The 22,520-nt window shown below is 42.4% G+C and overlaps 1 protein-coding gene across 1 annotated transcript in view; it reads left to right on the top strand.

The window, feature by feature from the left end:
* The window catches only part of DDR2 (discoidin domain receptor tyrosine kinase 2), a 163,934-nt gene that overhangs the window by 5,565 nt on the left and 135,849 nt on the right, over positions 1–22,520 (top strand). Inside the window, exon 2 of the mRNA XM_082674930.1 lies at positions 16,067–16,214. The gene's annotated coding sequence lies outside the window, so the exon portion shown is untranslated. The remainder of the gene's footprint in view (positions 1–16,066; positions 16,215–22,520) is intronic.

Genomic DNA, 22,520 nt, shown 5'->3' with positions numbered 1-22,520 from the left:
TATGCAAAGAGGCCAACACAGAGCCTCATACGTAGCAGATGCTCTGAGTAAGTGAATGCTCACTCAGTGTCACTTCTCTTTCTTCTTCCGGTGGAATCTTCAATGCTTTGTGGTTTAAAAGCCTGTCATGTGTGAACCATCGAGATTGTTATCTTGGATTGATCCCTTTCATTTGAACACTTTGGTTTGATCATGGATGTGATCTGTTGGAAATTTGCCCTCTTTGATTTGAAAAGACAGCTGTCCGTTCATCTCCTTGCCTCCACTCCCTCATCCATTCCCACCTCACTTTTATCCAACCTTTCTCTTAATGCTCAAAACACACTTGTGCATAATGCTGTCTTTACAGGGGAGCTAAACACAAGAGTGGATTACTTGGCTAGGGGTCCGTACAACACCAGAAGAAAAAAAGGAGTTGGCACTTTGGGGCAGGTAGGGAAGAAGGGATACTATATATTATATATTAGACAAGATAATCCTATTACAATGGAGAGATTTAGTGGGCAGTATAAAACAGTATGGGTCACAATTGCTACTGCTGTTGTAACTAAATGCGAAATGCATTCAGGAAAGGGACAGATGAGTTAACAAAAGAGAAATACAGGTTTTGTGCTTCTGTAGAAGTCATCCAGCAACTAGCTCGTCCCACCAAGGCCTCCAAGATGGAGGGACCACTGGGGGAAAATTGGTCTTGACTTATGTTCACCATTCTTTTCCTCTCCTACTCCTAATGCCCAAGTCTCTGCCCCTTTTCCCCATCTGGCTACTTTTTTCAGTAGTTCCTAACCTGTTTCTCTCCCTGATTGTTCTGGAATCCCTTGGCAATTCAATTTTATTTTACTTGGCTTAATTCTATTTAGCAAGGATTTATTGACTGCTTCCTAGTGTAAGGTACTCTGCTTAACATTTTCTAATAACAATAGCTTAATAAAGGAACTGAGATGTCCAGATGCCTGCCTGGGGATATTCATCAAAACACCAATCACCTAATGGCTAAAGTGATGGTCTCTCTAAACTTTCTCCATCTCTTTAAATTTTATTTGCATGCATTTGGACCTGTTATGATTGAGCCTATGTTATTCAGATATGATTTGGCTGAAAATAATTCTCTTCTTATTTTGATTTTCTTTCTTATTTTTGCTTTCTGTCCTTCCTGTTGTGCATGGAACTATTTGATGTTTCCAAGTTCTGTAATTCTCCAAGCAATGGAGATCCCAGCCTTTGACAAGTTGTATACTTATTAAATGGAATCTCACTTTGGTCTCTAAGCACCGAGAAAGGTTAGGTTTGAGCCAGCCCAAGTATCACTGAGGCCTGGAAGAGCAGTGAAAAGGCAGAAGGGTTTTAAATGGTGTTTAGACTTACTTTGAAACTCCTGGGTTCAGCTAGGCTTCTCCAGGAGATTGGCATTGTCTATAATGGATTCACTCATTCAACTGTCTTTTGGCTTGTGTTTTGTGCCTAGCGAGACCCCAAAGAAATGTTTGAGGAGTCCCTTGTACCTGCTGGTCAGAGGTTAATGCTGTGTGCTACGTGGTGTGGGTTTATAAGAATAGAACCTTGTGTGCAAAAGGTAGTGAGGAGAATATGCAGTAAGTTTTGGTCTCAGCACCATCATTTTCTAGATTTTTTACCTCAAAGAAGTCTTTTACCTTCAGTGGTCCTCAATTTCCTCATCTGTTTCCCTCATATACTTTTTTTATTTTTATTTTTTTGCGGTACGTGGGCCTCTCACCATTGCGGCCTCTCCCGTTGCGGAGCACAGGCTCCGGATGTGCAGGCTCAGCGGCCATGGCTCACGGGCCCAGCCGCTCTGCGGCATGTGGGATCTTCCCGGACCGGGGCATGAACCCACGTCCCCTGCATTGGCAGGTGGACTCTCAACCACTGCGCCACCAGGGAAGCCCCCTCATGTACTTTTATATCCTTTTTTTATGTTCAGAAAAGGTAATGTGTCAGAAGCTTTGTAAAGGGGAAAGCACTGTGCCTATGAAGATGGTAGGTGGGGATGCCCTTTTGAACGCATTTCATAGATAGCTAATCCAGCAAAATTTACTGTGCGCAAGGTTGCCTTGGAAGTGCTCATGCGAGCTATACCAACAACATGCCTTGCAGGACTGTAAGCATATAAAACTTAGACGAGTGGTGAAGGTTACAAAGGCTGTTGGGGCTTGTCCTTTAGGATGTACTCTCTTGAGATTCGGGGGAACAAGTTGATCTAGAGGAGAGAGTAGTGGGAGTTAAATTCACTCAAGAGTAGCTAATCGTTCCTCAGACGGATGTAGTTCTAATTCTAGAATGTGTACACTATATAGATTTTTAAAATTGAGATAACAATGTTAAAATAATATCAAAGGAAATTAAAAATAAATCCTAATCCCCCCCCAAATCCTAGCAAGTTATCTTGTGAATACTGACAAACTGATTCTAAAGTTTATATGGAGAGGCAAAAGACCCAGAATAGCCAACACAATATTGGAGGAGAAGAACAAAGTCAGAGGACAGAAATTACTTGATTTTAAGACTACTGTAAAGTTACAGTAATTAAGACAGTGTGGTATTGCTGAAAGAATAGATAAATAGATCAACAGAACAGAATAGAAAGCCCAGAAATAGATCTATGTAAATATAGTCAACTGATCTCTGTCAAAGAAGCAAAGGCAATACAATGGAGCAAAGATAGTCTTTTCACCAAATGGTGCTGGAATAACTGGGACATCCACATGCAAAAACACACAAATCTAGACTCAGACCTTACATTCTTCACAAGAATGACCTCAAAATAGATCATGGGCCTAAATGTAAAATGCAAAATCAGGAAACTCCTAGAAGATAACATAGGAGAAAGCCTAGGTGGCCTTGGGTATGATGATGACTTTTCGACACCAAACGCACAATCCTTGAAATAAAAAATTGATAAAGTGGACTATGTTAAAATTAAAAAGTTTTGCTCTGTGAAAACTAGTATCAAGACAATGAGACTACAAGCCATAGACTGGGAGAAAATATTTGCAAAAGACACATCCGATAGAGGACTGTCACCCAAAATATATAAGGAACTCTTAAAATTCAACAGTAAGAAAATGAATAGCTTGATTAAAAACTGGGCAAAAGATCTGAACAGACAGCTCACCAAAGAAGATATACGGGTGGCAAGTAAACATGAAACAATGTTCAACATTATATGTCATTTGGGAATTTCAAATTAAAACAACAACGAATTACTACTACCTACCTGTTAGAATGGTCAAAATCCAGAACACTGACTATACCAAATGCTGGTGCTGATATAGAGCAGTAATAACTCCCATTCATTGCTGGTGGAAATGTAAAATTGTACAGACACTTTGAAAGATAGTTTGGCGGTTTTTTATAGAACTCAGCTTATTCTTATGCATGATCAAGAAATCGTGTTTCTTGGTATTTACCCAAACAAATTGACAGCTTACGTTCCCACAGAAACCTACATACAGATGTTTATAGCAGTTTTACTCATAACTTTATTCCCAGAGGGTGATGTCCTTCAGTAGGTGAATGGATAAATAAACTGTGGTACATCCAGGCAATGGAGTATTATTTAGCACTAAAAAGAAATTAGCTATTAAGTCATGAAAAGACAAGAAGGAACCTTAAATGCACATTGCTAAGTGAAAGAAGCCAATCTGTAAAGGCTACATACTATATGATTCTAACTATATGACATTCTGGAAAAGGCAAAACTATGGAGACAGTAGAAAGATTAGTGGTTGCAAGAGGTTACAGGGGAGGTGGGGATGAATAGGCAGAGCACAGCGGGTTTTTAGGGCAATGAAGCTATTCTGTTGGTGGTGGATACCTGCCATAAAATTTTCCAAATCCATAGAATGTATAATACCAAGAGTGAACCCTCATGTAAACTATGGACGTTGGGTGATAATAATGTGTCAGTGTAAGTTCATCAGTTGTAACCCATGTACCACTGTGGTGAGGGATGTTGATATTGGGGGAGGTTGTGAGTGTACGTGTGGAGATATATGTGAACTCTCTACTTCCTGCTCAATTTTTCTGTGAACTGAAAACTGCTCTAAAAAAAGTCCCAAATTCCCAAAACTCTGATTTTATCCTGGCTATTTCTTTCTTATTTGATGTCAGACCTTGTAATATAGTTATATAATAGACTCCTAATTATTAATTTTGTTTTTCAGTTAAGTATTTCCAGTTTATCCTAAACTTTAATAATATTATTTAATCTAATGGAAGCAGAAACTTAAAATTATCGAGAAAGACTAATTCAACAGGTTAATAGCAGATATTTGGGAAATCTCTTAGTCACATCATTCAAATTAGAATAACTTATCACTTGAAAGAATATTCATTGAAATTGTTTTAACTAATGCCACGTACAAACATTCTCACTTAAAATCATGGTATGGTGGAAAGAGTGATGGGCCAGGAGTTAACAGGGTGAGATTTAAATTTTAACTTTGCCACCTACTAGCAGTTGAACTTTGTGCAACTATATTTTTTAACCTAATTGCACTTCAGTTTTCTCATCTGTAAAGGGCAATATAAAATTTCTACATTTTCCAGTTCAATTATGCTAATCACTGCCTATACCAGCACCCATACCCCCAATATTCACTTTCATAGTTAAGTGTTGAATCATTTGTCTCCACTTCAGTTTTCACTACCCACCCCCCCCGCCCCCGCCCCATACTGTAAGTATTCTCCTCTCTCCTCTCATGTTAGCCAAATACCACCGTTCCTTAAAGGTTAGCTTAAGTTTCCGACCCTCTGGCCAACTCAGATCTTACTTCTTGGAATCCCTAGTTCTTTTGGTCAGTATCACCTAGTCTAGTAAAGGTCATGTCTTAGGCGATCTCTATAACTCATCTTAGAACATAACCCATAAATATTTACTGAGTTCTCAAGATATAGTATGCTAGAGACTTATTACATGCCTCGCATAGTAATTACTTGTTGCCAGAAAAATTCTTAGAGGGGAGTAATTGAAGCCTCACATACTATACTTTTTGTGGATTTAACAGGGCTCAAAAATTTTCTATTACTTGGTTATTCTGTAAGATTGGAATCTCAAGAGAGCCAGGTCATGGAGAGATGGTGTAAGCACTAGGTTTGCTATCAGAAGCACTGGGTTCAGATCGTGCTATTTTTAGTTGTGAAAATTGCAGGCAGTCATGTCTTCATGAGTACAAATGTGGAGGAATAGATAAGCTCACATATGAATACTTGGTGTGTACTGGGTATAAAATGCACACAGGGCTATTTTTCTTTAAGCAGTAAATAGAAAATGGTTATTCCCAGAGGGTGATGATTGTCATTCTAGGTTTTAGGATACAGCTGCAGATTTGGTTTTTCCTGGTTTGACCATGGGCAGAGCTGGTGTCTTTCTCCTCGTCATGCTTCTTTCCTTATAGGTGTGTCCAGACCTCTGATAATAGAAGTGCTTACCTTTCACTCTTCCCTTTCACACTGAGTGGTCTCTCTTCCCTGAGACCACTTTCATTAAAAAGAAAATTCTCATTTGATCATTTAGTGTCATGTAAAGAGTAAATTAACTGCTATTTAATATCATGTTTGGAGGTAAAGATTTTTCTAAGCCTTTTGTTCAGTCATTCATTAGCAAAGGGGTGTCAAGCTTCGATGTCAAGCTAGGATGTAAATTCTAGACTTACGTGGATCCCTCGAGGGAGTGTGAAAAGTTACTTACTAATCCTTTTGTATTAGCTGTATTTTTGGTGACGGACTTGGCCTTTGCAGGGTAAAAGTTGATTGAAGCTCTTCCCATTATCTCTCCTTCACAACTGTGATGTTTACTTACATCTTTCATTTTCATGACTTAGGGTGCTAACTTCTTGCCCTCTCCTAGATCCACAGGCACCCCACACCCTCTATAAAAAGGGGGCTGTGCCGTGCCTTTTGCTCAGCTGTAGGAAGTTCCCCTTCTAGGCTCCCGGGTGCTCACTTTCATTTTCCAACTGATCAAGTATTGCCAACATTTACAAAACATATTCTGTCAAAGACCTCAGGCTGTCTAATGTTATCCCATATATATATGTAAAATTCAGTGACTGTGACAGTGACCCATGTCCCCTGAATCGGCAGGCGGACTCTCAACCACTGCGCCACCAGGGAAGCCCTAGCATTATTTTTTATAACAAAGTACTTGGTGAGGTGGAATGGGGAGGTTGCTATAATATTTTCAGCGCTTGGCGCCTCTAAAGGTCTGAATCCAGCCCTTTGTAGGAACAGAAGCTATTGTCATCCACAACTTGTTCCTAAGTGTACTCAGTCACCATTCCTCAGAGCTACTGGGAAAAGTACTACTATGCTCTTCAAAAATACGTTCAAGGGCTTCCCTGGTGGCGCAGTGGTTGAGAGTCCGCCTGCCGATGCAGGGGACGCGGGTTTGTGCCCCGGTCCGGGAAGATCCCACATGCTGCGGAGCGGCTGGGCCCGTGAGCCATGGCCGCTGAGCCTGCGTGTCTGGAGCCTGTGCTCCACAACGGGAGAGGCCACAACAGTGAGAGGCCCGCGTACCGCAAAAAAAAACCAAAAAACGTTCAAGTCCATCCTTACCATGAGGATGTTATTATGGTTACCACTGCATGATTCAGTAATTGGTATTGGGGAAAAATACCCACCCCACTGATCATGGGGTGTTAAAATACTTTCTCGTGGATAAAGGAAGGTTAGGTGAGAGTGGTGACAAAGCATTGGGATATTTAGGCCCATGTCATTTCCTTTCATCACAGCTCAATAATCTCCCCCCATCACCAACCACACTTCTTAAGGCCAAGTAAATGGCTTCAAGTGTAAGGTAACTGCTGTTCCACATTCAAAGAAGTACTATCTTCCCCATCCCCACTCTCCCCAACATAGTAGCTTTGCTGCTGCTGATGGAGGGTCCACTGGGAAGATAGACAGCTGCTGAGGCTGTAGGAAACTGACATCTTGTAGCGATGGTTTTAGTCATGGGTTTCTAAATGAGCAGGTTCTCTACTGCTTCCCTTGGGGAAAAGGCAGGACAGGCTTTTTCAAGAGAGACAGAATAGACTCAGCGCTCTAAAAAACTTCCCTTAGGATTATCTAATTTGGTATTACTCAAACCTGAACAATATATGGACCAATTTTATAGGGAAATTTTTTTCAGCTCCTTAGGATGATGGATCGTTTGGACACTATTAAAACATGTACAAACATAAAGCTAGGTATACACTTAAATGAGGTTCCTGGACCCAATTTCCACATGCGTGTTGTGTGCGTGTGTGTGGGTGTTCCCACACAACACCGAACAGTTCTCTGGACACCACCTGAGTGTCCTACAATTCAAATGAATTCTGACACTACCCAGAGATAGCATCAGATTCCCCAGGTTAAGGGTTCAGTCCTACAAGACCGCCCCCACCCCTTTCCTACACCTCAGTTCAGAGGCCATTTGCAGGCTCAGGCTGCTATACCTGTGCTTCTGATCGACTGGCTACAAATCAGAGACTCCCAAGACCCCCTTCTTGGGTTTGATTAATTTGCTAGAGCGGCTCACAGAACTCAGAGAAACATTTTATTTGCTAGATGACAGGTTTATCATAAAAGGATTTAACTCAGGGACAGCGAGATGATGAGATGCATAGGGCAAGGTATGGGGAAAGGGAGAGGAGCTTTTGTGCCCTTACTAGGCACCATTCTCCCCAAATCTCCGTGTATTCTTCAACTTGGAATCTCTCTGAACCCTGTCCTTTTGAGTGTTTATGGAGGCCTCATTACACAGGCATGACTGATTAAATCATTGGCCCTTGGCGATTGATTCAACCTCCAGCCCCTCCTCTCCCTGGAGCTCAGTGGAGTGGGACTGAAAGTTCCAGCCCTCTAATCACAAGGTTGGTTTCCCTGGCAACCAGCTCCCATCCTTAGGTGGGGTCCTAGAATCACTTCATTAACCTAACAAAAGGCCTTTATGGCTCTTGTCACTTAGGAAATTCCAAGGGGTTTGGGAGCTCTGTGAGACTGCATCTGTGGATGAAGTCCAAATATATATGAGAAATATATTTTGGTCCTCTGAATGACCAGATATTTATTTATTTATTTTTAGCATCTTTATTGGAGTATGATTGCTTTACAATGGTGTGTTAGTTTCCGCTTTATAAAAAAGTGAATCAGTTACACTATATACTTCTTATAAATCACAATATCACAACATCTCTTATGCTTTAGTTCTTGTGCAACTATAAATCCAAAGCAGATTTATAAGTGAAATCAAATATAGTTATAAACTCAACAAAACATTATTTTAATGCGTGAGATGATTTGGTTTGTTGAAACTAACCACTGGTGTGGAGGTTAAAGATAGAGTGGACACATGTGGCCCCAGGGCCTGGTCTATATTTAATTTGGGTCTGTTGTTTAAGCAATTAATACTCATGCACAAAATGCCTGTTGGAGTGAGTTAAACAGATAGTTATTAATAGCCTTAAGGGGTTATGCGTTGAGGGGGTGGGAATCAGACCTCATACTTACTTAACCAAAGCTCTGCTGGTAGACAATAGTCAAATGTTAGTTTTAACTTGGTATCATTAGATAATTTGTTAAATTGTCTATTCACTTGAAGATGAGGTTAGCATGGGGGTGATAATGAAGTAACTAACAATGGGTATCTAATCTAATTACTAATAGAATTAGTGACAGAACCACTGTGCTTTGTGTGTTTATGCCTTATAGGTTTCTGTCTATAAACTGATAGGCTTCGGTATATAGAGTCAGAGCCTGCATGACACAGCTGCTTGCAGCATGAACACGGCACTGACCACAATGGCTGAGCGGATTAAACTGCCCTGTACCACCCAATGACTCAACTCTCCCACGGCCCGTTTCCTCTGTTTCTAGCTTTGACTTGCTCCGGCTTTCATTTGGCATTTGGACGATTGTAAACACAAAGAAAAGGCAGGCCCTGAAATCGCATGGCAGTGCTTGGTTACCATTAGTATGAAAAGTTCCAAATTATAGAATCAAAGGTATAAACTTTAAAACATTCTAGAAATGTTGAGGACTGAAAGAATACATTTACACTTGGAGATACTCTGTTTTAAAACTAAATTCAAGCTACTATTTTTTTCAGGAAAACCTTTCCGATCTGCCCTTGTTTCTTTAAATTTCATTAATAATCAAAAATGTCTAGGGAATTCCCTGGTGGTTCAGTGGTTAGGACTCAGAGCTTTCACTGCTGGGGCCTGGGTTCAATCCCTGGTCAAGGGAACTAAGATCCTGTAAGCCAAAAAAAAAAAAAAAAAAGAAAAAGAAAAAACATCCATTTGTAAATTTATATATATAATAGAACCTATCATGACAACGTAGTGATGAGTGCTTATTGTGTACCAAGATTTATGTTAAGCACTTTATATACTTGATCTCATTGAAACCTTATATAATTGTGTGAAGTGGGTATTTTTCTTATGTTATATATGAGAACACATGACACTAAGAGAGGTTCACTTGCATAGTGAATAAGTAGCAGAATAAGAATTGGAACCTAGGTCTTTCTCACTGCAACACCTAACTCTTTACCACTGCTTCGTTACTCTCCTTGAGCCTGTGTCATACCTTGTGGATATCTTTTTTTGCAAGTAGGCGCCACTGTTTTATAATCTTCTCCTTATATGCCCGTCCTTCCATGGAACCAGAGAGTCTCAAACTTCAGTATACATCAGAATCACCTGGAGTTCTTTTTAAAAATGCAGATCCCAGGGCTTCCCTGGTGGCGTGGTGGTTGAGAGTCCGCCTGCCGATGCAGGGGACGCGGGTTCGTGCCCTGGTCCGGGAGGATCCCACATGCCACGGAGCGGCTGTGCCCGTGGGCCACGGCCGCTGTGGGTGCCTCGAGGACCATGATTGTTTTCTATCCACCCTTGTAGCTCAAGGATTCACTCAGTAAATGTTTGTCAAATAGTTCAAAGAATGAAGGAAGGAAGGAACAATTGTCAGTAGAGGATATGTTCTTGGAAAAAACATTCTTTTGGCTAGACCCGTGGAGAATTTAGAGATACATGTTTAAATATCACCTAATGTACTCCGTCTAGGCTGTCTCCTGGAGGCCAAGCACTGCAGGGAAACTATGAGAAGGAGCAAGAAAGCACAGCTCTGTCTGTAAAAAAAAAAAGAATGAAAACTCGCCAGCTGCCCCAGGATGGGGTAAAATCAATCTTCTTCCCCTTTCCTAAAACTAAGATCAATTGAACTAAAAAGGTAGAAATGCCTTTGAGGCGCAGAAAAGGGTTCGTTTTCCTAGTGTTTTGTAGGCATGAAATTTTCTGCTTAACTCTTTGTTCCGAGGTCAATAAAGGATTTATTCCTTTATGCAGCAAAAGGTTTGTTTTGTTTTGTTTTTTGAGCATTTACTGAGTGCCTTGACTGTCATAAGGCACAGTCATTTCCTGAGTTTGTTATCAGTTAGAAAATTCAGGAAATGGTAAAGGAAACGTGGGGCTAGTTGCTCAGTGCCTGCAAGCACAGGAGTGCAGGGAAGGGGTTGTATTGTCAGGGGACTTGAGCTGGATGCTGGAAGTGGAGTAAGAATTGGATGGAATTAGATAGGCAGGAGGCAAAGAGCAGGAAGAACAGAGGCTTGGTAGTCAGACTGCTTATGACCCGCCGGCTCTGAACAGTGAGGATGTGAGCCTGGGGTGGTGGAAATTTGCACTGGAGAGCATGGAGAAATAACCTTGTATAGATGTGTTTTATTACATTAAGGAGAGCTGTGGATGTCGTGGAGTTTTGAACATTTTCCTTTATCTTAAAGCAGGTGCAGTGCTGTTTTGAGAAGATTAATGTGACGGCAGCATGTCAGGGAAGTTGCAGGGGAGAAGGAGTTAAGTTGGGGAGACTCACCCAGGCTGCTGTCCGTCCTCCAGATGTGAAGTGACAGGGTTTCGACCAGGGTGGTGGAAGGAGCAAGGACAAGCTAGAGTCGCTGTGGATGTAACTTGAAGGACACTGATGAGAGAGTATTGCTACTAATGGTGGGGCTAGAGGCAGGGTGAAACCCGCACGCTAGCTGATGTGGAGTGTTTGAGAACCTGGAAACCCATTTTCCCACAAGAAGTCAAGGTTGGAGATGATTTCCACTTCAACTGCCTTAAGCTTATAACCAGGATCCTGAGTCAAAACTTCTCAAGTAGCTGTTTCGCCCTTGGATGTTGGCAGGGCAGATGGCTCTGGATGAGACTGGGGCTCTTTGCTGTTTCTCTCTCCTTCTCTGTCTCTCACTGCTACCCCACCCGGTTCACACAGGGAGGACCTCAGTATTGGCACTTCTTCTTGGGACCTAACAAAGGAAATCTTGCTGACTGGGCAAAGGTGGTGCTTCCCAAATTACAATCCTTGGAAACCAGTGGGTTTTTAAATGGAGAACGATAGGGCCAGGGCCAGGGCCAGAGTTCTGTGGCCAAATAAGTTTTTGGGAAGTATTCTTAGAGACTTGAGCAGGTTTCTTTACTGCAAGGACTTGCCAAGGTCTTTAATGTGGTAATAAGCATTTTGACCGTCCAAGAGAGGTATAGCTTATAGCACTCCACAAACATTTTGGACCATGGAGCTCGTTTTTTAAAGAAGCATCTTGAGGGGAGAGGGCTACATAGCATAATTTCAAGAAATTAAAGACACGAAACATTGTCTTAAAAATAAGTCTCTTGCACTAAAGGTTGGTAGTGTAATGGAAAGAAAAAAAGAGTTTGGAATTTTAGTCTGGGGTCTACTGCTAACTGGTCATCTGGTCATTGAACTTCTCTGGCTCTGTTTGCACAGGGGCTATACTAATACTAGATGAAATCTTAAGTTCTTTCAACTCCAAAAGTCTGTGGTCATGTGCATATTCAGAAGAGGAAAATAATCTGATTTTTCTACTCTGTAATAACGACGGTAGCGGAGACAGTGGTAAGGAAAGTGAGGGCAGAGGGACAGTGACAACAAGATGAGTAAGATGTGGTTTGAACCCCTGAGCTGATTATATGGTTGGGCAGGGTCACAGTGCTGAACTGATGGAGCAGAGGTAAATGAAGCTGCTGGTTTGCTCTCAGGCTTCTCTGAATCCAAGCATGTCATACGGTGCACATGCAAGTATCCAGTTGCTAAGGCAAGACTAATTCCCAAGTCACTTCATTTGTCTAGTCTCAGTTTTGCTGATAAGCAGCTGTGAGGCCTTGGATAAATCAGTTAACTGTCTGGGCCTGAGTCTTCTTTATCTGTAAACTGAGGGAGGTGGGTTAGATCAGGGGTGCTGATGTTTTGTGAGGAGGAACTGTTTTTAAGTTGTCTTGAGTCTCACCCAGAGGGTAGTAGGGGAAGCAGAGACGTTCTTCCACCAGTCCGTGCAGATAGGCCCCAGGGTTCTGTCTTTAGTTTTCTTCTTTTCCTTCTTCCCAGATCATCTCATCTTCTCAGACTTTAATTATTGCTTTTATGGACTTGATGTTCAAATATGAATCCATAACACCAAACTCTCTCCTTTTTATGGCCAAGTAGTATTCCACTGTGTGTGTGTGTGTGTGTGTGTGTGTGTGTGTGTGTGTGTGTGTATTCTTTATCCATTCATCTATTGATGGAACCAAACTCTCTCTTGAAGGCCAGACTCAGATTTCTACTCCTCTGCTCGCTGTATTAATCTGTTTCCATTGAGAGGAAGCCAAATTCTTTATGTTCAAAACCAAACTCACAATCATCCTTTGTAAACCAATCCCTCTTCCAGTTTTCCCAGGTTTTGTTAATACGTAATGACGTGCTCCTGGTCACTTACAGGCTGGAAACGCAGGCTTCCTTGACTCCTTCCTTCTTCCCTGCTGTAGCTAGTCGCTGAGCGATCCAGTCCTCGCCACCTGATTATTATCATACCTCCACGTTATTTCTTTTCCCTTCCTGATGTCATTGTTCTAGGTCAGGCTCCCATTGGTCACTCTGCCCCTCTCTCTCCTCTAAAGCATTCCACATGCCAGGTTAAGCCTTATAGAGCCTCCCTCACCCCGTCATTCCTCTTCCAAAGCTTTTCCTGGGTCGCCTGTTCTCACCTCTTGCCAGCGTCCATAGCCTCAACCATCTTCCAGCTCTAGCTTCAATTACTGAGCTTTTCCTGTCCTCCAGCAACTATTTATTGATATCCTCATTCCATAACTTGCCTATTCAAATTGTTCCCTTTTCTTAGACTTTTATTTTTACTTTTTCTGACAAAATCCCAGTTATATTTCAAGAGTCCACTTAAATGATGCCTTCTCCCTCCTTCAAGTCTTCCCTGAACATTCCACTGGCTTGATTTCTCCTTCTTTTAGTATCTTATTCTTTTCTATCTTATTATCTCACCAACCCAAATATATATATTATGTATATATATATATACTATATATAGTAGTTATATCTATTATATCTTATAATATCCACTATATCTTCTTCTTCAAGGACAAGGAACATGTTTTCTTCATCTTTAACACTTATAGTACTTGATGTATACTAGGAGCTAGAAATACTATTGGCTAAATTAAATTATTAATCTATTTTTTAAAATAATAATCTATAAATTGAAACAACCTATTAATCTTAATAATTGATCTAATCAAATGCAAATAAAATAAGATAATCTACAAATCCAAAACTAATAAAATATTGGTTTTGGTGTCCTGCCATTCTACTTTGCATCTAGTTGAGGTATGATTTTCTGAAGAATTTTGATTTTGATTTTTTACACTACTGGGTTAGTAAATCCTTAACTTACAGTTAAGGATAATTTCTCCCTCTGTGAGACCATTTCCATGAAGCTGCCGGCCTTGCTATGTCATGACAGGACTGGTTTCCTTTCTAGTTAGAGCATCATATGATGATGTGGTTAAAAATTTGAGCTTTGGAATAGGACAAACCTGGTTTTGAGTTCCCACCCTGCCCTTGTTAGCTGTGTTACCTTGGGGAATTTACCTAATGTCTCCAGACCTTAGTTTCTTCATCTGTAAATGGAGGTGATAATGATTCTGTCTGTAATTATTGTAAGTGCTGCTTCTACTCCTGGGAATTGTTCAGAAGTAAATCTCTGCTCATCCTCACCTGAGGGGTTCCTCCAAACCTGATGGATTTTCTGTAGAGTCTGTGGGCCTAAAAGTGCAAACCACGCTGGCCTATATAATTTCAGAGACAGATGGAAAAGTTGAAACAGAAATGCCGGAAATGTTGGTGCCAGTTTTCCTGGCCTAGTGAGGAGGAAAGCAGACCTGTGTCTCTCATTTTGAATCAGACAGATGACAAACATCACAAGAGGAAAAAAAAATCTCCATCCTCTTCTCTTGTCACAGTCTCTTATAGCTCCAGACTTCCTAAAAGACTAGATTATTGGGGTTCCCTGAAAAGCCAGCTCAGTCCATGACATGAGATCAGTCTCACACATTATTTCTGCTCATAGAACAATAAGGGGAGAGGGCTAGCAGTCACTGAGCATTGAGCACCTACTGTGTGGCAGGCACATTTACTAGAGAATTACAACTCTTCTTCTTCATAACTATGTGAGATAGTTATCATTATCTCCATCTTACAAGTAAGTAGAAGCTAAGTAACTCCCAAGATTATACAGCTAGTAAATCTCAGAGTGAGGAGATGAACGCAGGTAGTCTGCATACATTTTAGCATTTGAAGCCTGCAATGTAATTAGACCAAATTAGCCCTATGAGGTGAGGGTTTCCTTCAGATGACAGGTTTTCTATGTCAGGGAAATTGTGATCTAACAGGGCTAACCTTTGTAACCTTAGTACCACAGGGAAATAGTTTTCAGAAATACTGTCTGGGGACCCTTGGACCCTGATCCTGCTTTCTTCCCCCATGATGATGTGGCGCTGATGATAGTATGTTTCAAAAGAGGTTGATGTTTGTAAACATTCTGGTACAAACAGGCACAGAGATATTAGTACAGGTTTTTCTGGAACACTGAGGGAAGCCCCAAGTATAAAAGGACAGTAGTATTGCCAAAGTTGGGATATTTTCTCAAAGTTTGAAGACTTCAGCTGCATGCCTTGTTAGGGAACTAGAAGTCAGAGGAAGGCTGTACTAATATATGTGACATTCATTCTTGCTCCATGTGGCCACTTTATTTGCATTAAGTTCTAAATCCTTCACTGAAGAAATTGGCAACTTATGGTAGCCGTTCAGTAACCCACTTGGACCCTGTGGCACTATGTAGAGGTATATATCCTTGTATCCATTGAGTGGAATACTATAGACCTGTGAAAAGGAATGATGTAACTACAGATGCTGAAATGCAACTGCCCCCAACATGTATAACAGAAAACCCAAGGTGAAATATATGGGATGCCATACTTGATTTTTTTAAATTAAAAAAATCCTATCCATCCATATATTTTTACATATGTTTAGGATAGTTCTAGAAGACTACTCAGGTAACTGATAACTAGCTGCATCTGAGGAAGGGGACTGATAGTCCGAGGTGGAAGCGTGACTTCTTTTGACCGTATGGAGCACTGGTTCCTGTGTACTCGGGGGATCCCTGCGAGTTCTTGAGACCCTTTCAGGGGGTCCACAGGATAAAAACTGTTTTCATAATAACACTAGGATGTTTTTGCTTTTTTCACTCTCATTCTCCCACAAGTATATGGTGGAATTTTCCAGAGGTTAAATGACTTGTGCTATTACTGCAACAAATTGAATCCAGAAGCAGATAGAATCTGTTTGATTAAGCCAGATATCAAAGAGATTTTTAAAAATGTAAAACAATGTCACTCTTCTCACTAAACGTTTTATGAAAAATTTTTATGAAAAATTCTTATTTGTGCTAACATAGAATTATTATTTTAATGAATTAATAAGTAATAAATTAAAAATTCAGTTTTTTTATTTCTAAGTTGGTAAATATCAATAGCATAAGCCCCATAAACAAAAACTCTTTGAGGATTTGTCAAATTCCTTCAGTGCCAGGGGTCCTGGGGAGGCTTCTCTTCGATAGTGGTGGGCAGAAACGTCAAACAGGAAAGAAAACATGAATGAAGAAAACATCTGTAATAAAACATTGCTTTCTGTTTTTTCCCCCTCTGTAAAGGGAGATCTACAACTAGTCGGGGGTTCAATGCTCTAGAAAGTGCTGAGACTTGTGACTTGAAGCAAAGAAGCTACGATCATTGAAGCGAAGCAGAGGCCAGCTGTTCCTGAGGATCCTGCCCCTCAGAGGATGTTCTGCACCCGTTGATGTAAGTAGGGCAGTCACTGAAGCTGGGTCACCACAGGAGATTGGGGGTGACAGTGTGGCTCCCCTCGAGCCCCTCACTTACCCTGGTAGGTGTCATGGGGAAAGGTGAGCCTCGGGTTCTGTCCTAGAGCTGATATCAAATGAAAAGATCATGGATTTGATTGTACAGGGAACCTGATACTGAATGTCTGTTTCCTCTTTGTACTTCATTGATCCAGTTGTAGCCAGCCCAGATTAGAGGCCCCTCCTGGGGTGTCCTGTGTCCCCAGCTCCGAGTGACCCAGGATCTCTAGGTCTTCCCTGTCCCTATAAGACCCACTGGAATCTCTGGGGTTCCTGGATCAATCTGGGCCTCTTCTAATAGAAAAGATCATTTATAAATTTTTAAATAAATTGCCCTCTTCCAGCAATAATTTGAGGTGGTTTAGAGAAAAATAATACTTAACAGAACTACTAAAATCAGGGTAAGAGAACCAGAGCCCTGAAATAAGTTTTGGGAGAGTTAAATGTACAAGAAAACCTAGCCCAGGGATGCTTATTGCAGTTAAGTGTACTACTTAGCTCTGGGACCCAAGGCAGAAAGAGAAACATGATACACTGCAGAGCTTTCATGAGGAAACCAAAAACGTTTGCACAGGTCTAGGTGGTCTGCTGTAGGTGAATTTTGGTCTGAATGGGACTTCTCAGTTCATGCTTTAGGAGACTCAAATCCCATCAACAAAACTAGAACGGTAGCAATTGCACGTGTCTGAGACCTTCTCAGTCTGGAGCTTATTGAAGGCAGAAACCACATCTCCTTCATGCCTGCATCCCTAGCATCTAGCATGGGGTCTGGCATGTGGAAGATGCTCATTGAGGACTCAGTGCCTTGATTTAGACTTACATCGCTCACAGCTTCTGTAATACTTGTTAAGTGAATGTGCAACTGAGTAAATAATGTGGACCATGTTTGGGATGAAGGATGAGGATGGGAGGGTAAAGTACTATTTCCTCACATTCCCCAGGAGATTTCTTCTCACTGTCAAATGCTCCTGGGGTTATATACTCCTTTCTGTTTATGATCTAGGTCATCCTACCCACCCTCCCTCCGCATTACTCCTTAGCTTCCTTGTGGTGATAAAATAGCTTGGGTCCCTTTATTCCCATAGATTGCCTTGAAACTAATTTCGTCCCTCCCTCCCTCCCTCCCTTCCTTCCTTCCAATAGACTCTTGATACTGGAGAGCTAAGCAGTCTTAACTTGAGCCTTCATGGTGTACATTTCAGAATGAATAATCCGTAGCTACACTTAACCACTAACCAGAGGTTACTGCAGGTTACTGCAGAGTTTCTCTATTCCATTTGACTCCTCAAACATTATTTATCTGTGACCCATTCTGCTTTACCTTTCAGAAGGGTAAAGTTACCTATCATTGTGCTCTTTTCTTCCCCTGCCACCCAACCTTAAATGACTAGTTCTAGAAATTATTATTATTATTATCTAAGCAGAGGTCTTCTTAGAAGCCCATATGATTTAAATCTATTTATTTATTTATTTATGGATGTGTTGGGTCTTCGTTTCTGTGCGAGGGCTTTCTCTAGTTGCGGCAAGCGGGGGCCACTCTTCATCGCAGTGCGTGGACCTCTCACTATCGTGGCCTCTCTTGTTGCGGAGCACAGGCTCCAGATGTGCAGGCTCAGTAGTTGTGGTTCGTGGACTCTAGAGCGCAGGCTCAGTAGTTGTGGCTCACGGGACCAGTTGCTCCGCGGCATGTGGGATCCTCCCAGACCAGGGCCCGAACCCACGTCCCCTGCATTGGCAGGCAGACTCTCAACCACTGTGCCACCAGGGAAGCCCTAGAAATTATTATTTCAATATCCAAGGCACGTGCTATAAATAGCCTTGGCTCGAGAAGCCTAATCTTGGTGCCTTCCCCACCCTTACCATCATAGTATTATGCCTAGAATTATCTCAAGTACTTTGGTTCTCCCAGGAAGGAGTCCTGGTTTCTTCTGGTCTCTTCTGGTCACCAATGCAGGCTTCCTCCTTTTCTGAGAATGATGAGACTAAGTATTTCAGTCTGTTTAGAGACTTAATAAGTTTCAGCTTCCTGTGTCTCTTATTAATAGGAAGCGTGAGTAATTTAACATCTAAACCGGAACACTTGTGAGGGAAAGGGGACATTATTAACAGAAACTCTGGAACATGAGGCTTCGTCTGTATGTATGCTCACGGACTTTTCAAAGATCTTGCATCTCTAATGAAGGCTGAATGCAGAAGGTTAACAAGAGCCTTTGGGGACAGACTCCCTGAATTCTATTCAGTTGTCTGTTTTGGGCCCAGGGGACTCTGACATACACTTCAGAGCTCTGAGTGTTTCTAATAAGCCAGTGGAGAGCCTGTCCCCTGGTGGATGACACAGCTCCTGGGGGAGAGCGGCAGGGTTGCCACAGAACTGGTGGCCCGTGTTCGTGAGACCCAGCGGTGCAGGCCCCTCCTCCTCTGCCTTTTCCACCTCCTCCTCTGCTCCCTTCTCCTTTTGTTTTTGACCCTCATTCTCTTGCTCTGCGACCCACCTCCTTCCGGTTTGTGCCCCCCCCCACCCCCGCCCTTATCTGTCTTCCCTCTTCTTTTCTCTCTTGTCTCCCTCTCTTTCACTATTTTCTGCTCTCCATTTGTCACTCACACTTCCTTCCTTTCCCTCTGTCTCCCAAAATGGCTCTTTCAACACTGCTGGAGGGCAGCTGAGAAGAGCACTGCTGCCAACGTTACTTTCTCCTTTAAAGGAAAATCTTGTATTTCCAACTGTTTTCCCTTTGCAAGTGGTCTGTTTCTCACGAGCCACTCTGATGGAAGGTTCTGGTTTCATGTGTCCTGGGGGACATGTGTGCTAGGGCATGAAGACAGCATGGGGGGGCTGTTGGAGGGGGGAGGCCATGGGGGTGGGGGGAAGTTGGGGCCGTGACAGGAGCAAACCTGAGAGGCGTCTGCTTGTCACAGAATGGATTACAGTTGAGACGATTGAGACCCTGTGATCGTGCTGCTGCATAAACCCGAATGTCTGAGATTTTGGAGTTTGGGCTGTGCTGGGATCATTTTAGAGAAGGCAAGGTCTGGGTCAGCATCTAACTAATCAGGGAGCCACAGGTATGGTGGGTGTGCCACCGCAGGACAGGGGAGGGGAGCCCAATAGAAATGGAGGAAGCAAACCTGGCACAGGGAACTGGGGCTTAGATGTGCCAGAGGTTGATTTGGACGTTTCTGGATGAACAAGGCTCTGAAAATGTTCTGAAAAGGAGAAACAGAACGGACCATGGTGATCTGAAAAAGAACCTATGGGTTAGACTACATGCTCTTTTTTTGTTGTTGTTCATGGTTATCCAAGGACTTTGCATAGTATTTTTACTTACTAACATAATAACGCTGTTTATGGAGCACCTGTGATGTGTAAGCGACTCTGGAAGTGACCTGAAGGGATTCAAATATAAACGAGAGAGAACCCAGCCTGAGTTGCTCATGGCTAATACGAGAGGGAAGGAGCACAAAAGAGAAGTACGCTCCAGGGAGGTAAGGATGCGTCAAGAGGGTGATGAAAGGTTGAAGGAAGGAGAGAGCACTTGTGTCCGGGCTGGTCAGAGAACAAATGCCTTGACTATGGAGGGCGTGGAGCTTGGGCCAAACCTTGGAGGCCAGGCAGGGATTCGATACTCAGAAAGGTGTGGGTCAGTCATTCTTGGCAGAGCGGACCTAGGCAACAAAGATACAGAGTGACCAGTAAACAAGGATCGGATTGGGCACGTGGATGGAGGGGAAGGAGGAAATAGTAATCTCCTGGGAGCAGAGTGTTGGGGTCGAGGAGGGGTGGAAGATAAAGCTGGAAAGGAGGGAGGCTGCCAGCCTGGGGAGGGCTCTGCCTGCTGGCTGGGCTGAGACATCTGGATGCCGTCCTCGGGACTGAGCATCTGTGTGGTACATGCTCTAGGAGAGGGGGATGACGTTGCTTTGGGAGATGCTCGTTTCTGATGCTCCTCTTGCTGAGTGTGGGTGCAGTTCGGAGCCAGATTTAAGGTGTCGTAATAATAAGTCTTAGGGGGAAGTATCTGGAGGCCTAAAAATACATATGCATGAAACACTTTGAGCCTGTTTTCTAAAATCTCAGTCTCTCGTTTTTGCTTTGATCTTTGTAGCTTTTAAGAGTAGATTTAAGGGTCAGCCACAAACTGTATTGCCCTCAGAGTTTACGTAAGTCTGGTAGAATCTTATTTCCATTGTTTTAATATTCAATGCCTTATAATTTCTCATATTACATCAGCTCTTTTATTCAGAGATTGTGGGCTGAAGGAATCGTGTTGTGTTCCTGGCTGGAAATGTTCACTGAATTTCCTCCTGACCCTGAATCTACTCAAAATTCCTGCTTCCTGGCTTACAGAGCCCCTGGTTCCTCCCTTTATGACGGATGGGAGGGATTGAGGGTCTTCCTGCTAGACATTCATAGCATATGTCAGGGTTTTTCACTGATGTCGTATTGTCTTACAAGAGACATTCATACAACCTCTTGTATTGATTACTTTTTTATTTATATGAGGTCCCCCCCTCAAAAGATTGTGAGACCCTCTTACTCAAGGTCTCAGTCTCTGTCAGATATTTTTGCTTTGGCATAACATTTAGCATAGTATTATGCATGCATTATTCTGTTTGGAGGTAGAGAAACTGGGTGGGTAGTGGTGGGCTGCTGGTACCCACCAGTTCCCATGTTCTACCCCAGTATTGGGTTTTGTAGAGAATCACCAAAATAGATCTTTGCTAATTAAACATCATCCACTGACAGCATCAGTATCACCTGGTAGCTTGTTGAAACTACAGAACCTCAGGCCTCAGGATCTATCAATATAATTTGATTAGTATTTGAGACACATTGGTTTCCAGATGTACTGTATACAGATCACCTGGAGATCATGTTAAATGTAGGTTCTGATTTTTTTTAGGGGTAATTTAGGTAATGGTAGAACAAGTAGGCCAGTTTTTGTAAATAAAGTATTTTGTAAATAAAGTATTATTAGAACCCAGCTATGCTCATTTATTTACATACTGTCTGTGAATTCTTTTGCGCTACATCAACTGAGTTGGATAGTTGCAACAGAATTCTTCTGGCCCACAAAGTCTAAAATATTTGCTATCTGGGCCTTTACAGAAACAAGTTTGCTGACCCCCCCGCCCCCCCAGCATATGAACTGAACCCTGTTTCCTTAAAGGAAAGGACGGTAGCTGTGATCTTTTGCCCCAGTGGCAAAATTTGCAAACCCATTTTAATCCATCATGGAGTAGCTGAATCATTAAATCTTAATTCCCAAGAGGGCAATGAAGGCTCTTGAGCCCCAAACTGATCCAAATAATGGTACCAAAGAGTCTGTGACTTTCCAAGGCCCATTTCATATCTCCCTTCTTAAAGAAATGACTGTGATTTTATTGATGTGACTCTCCTCCACAGACTGATTTCATCAATCGTTCAAAATAAGTTAGACTTTCCTCAAGAATTGGAAAGAGCCAAGAGGAAATTCTGAGTAGAAATGTTTGGGACCAAGGAATAAAGACAGCCTTGTATGGGTTTGGTAGAATCTGCCTTTTAACTACTGAACCAGTAGCCTTAGCCCAACCCACCCGTAGGCTGCTCACTGGGCAGCCAGACTCAGACGGCGTGGGCTTGGAGTCTTTCTTTTAATTCCCTGGGAGAATCCTACCACCTGTCTCTTATTTGGGGTTTCTGAATTGTGCAATGATGGCACACACAAGCTCCAAGCTTGCTGCATGTGTATGCCAAACACACGAAGACAGAAGGCAGAGATTTGGGCCGAGAAGCAGGAAGTGCAGAAGGGGGGTTGCTGGCACGGAGACATCTGCTCCACAAACACAGTGGAACAGGAGGTTGTGGGAGGAGACGGGCAGCCCCATGTAAACACTTGAGGATGTGGGCACATTGCTCTGATCTTCAAGTCTTCGAGATCCTGGCTTTCCTCCTTGCAGAACCAAATTTCAGAGGAGGTAGGCGTAGGAGAATTAGGATCCATTTTCCTTACACAGAGTTATCTGGAGCCAGAGGGGTTTAGTGTGGGATTCTGTGGGAATCTTTGCTGTAGCACTAGGAACTCTGGTCTTACTTAGTTTCTTTTCCCTCTGTCTGCAAAGCCCAGGACACTAAAAAAGGTTTTTTGAGGCAGTGGAGTAGACAAAAGTGGTGAGTCCTCTCCTCAATTCTAGAATCTATCAACCAATTCTGAGAGATTGTAGGAGTGAATTCGGGCTCCATATGTTGAGAACCATCTGCCTTGTT

The sequence above is a fragment of the Grampus griseus genome, assembly GCF_964374135.1.
Source record: "Grampus griseus genome assembly, chromosome: 1".
Lineage (NCBI taxonomy): Eukaryota > Metazoa > Chordata > Mammalia > Artiodactyla > Delphinidae > Grampus > Grampus griseus.
This window is presented reverse-complemented; position numbering and strand designations above follow the sequence as displayed.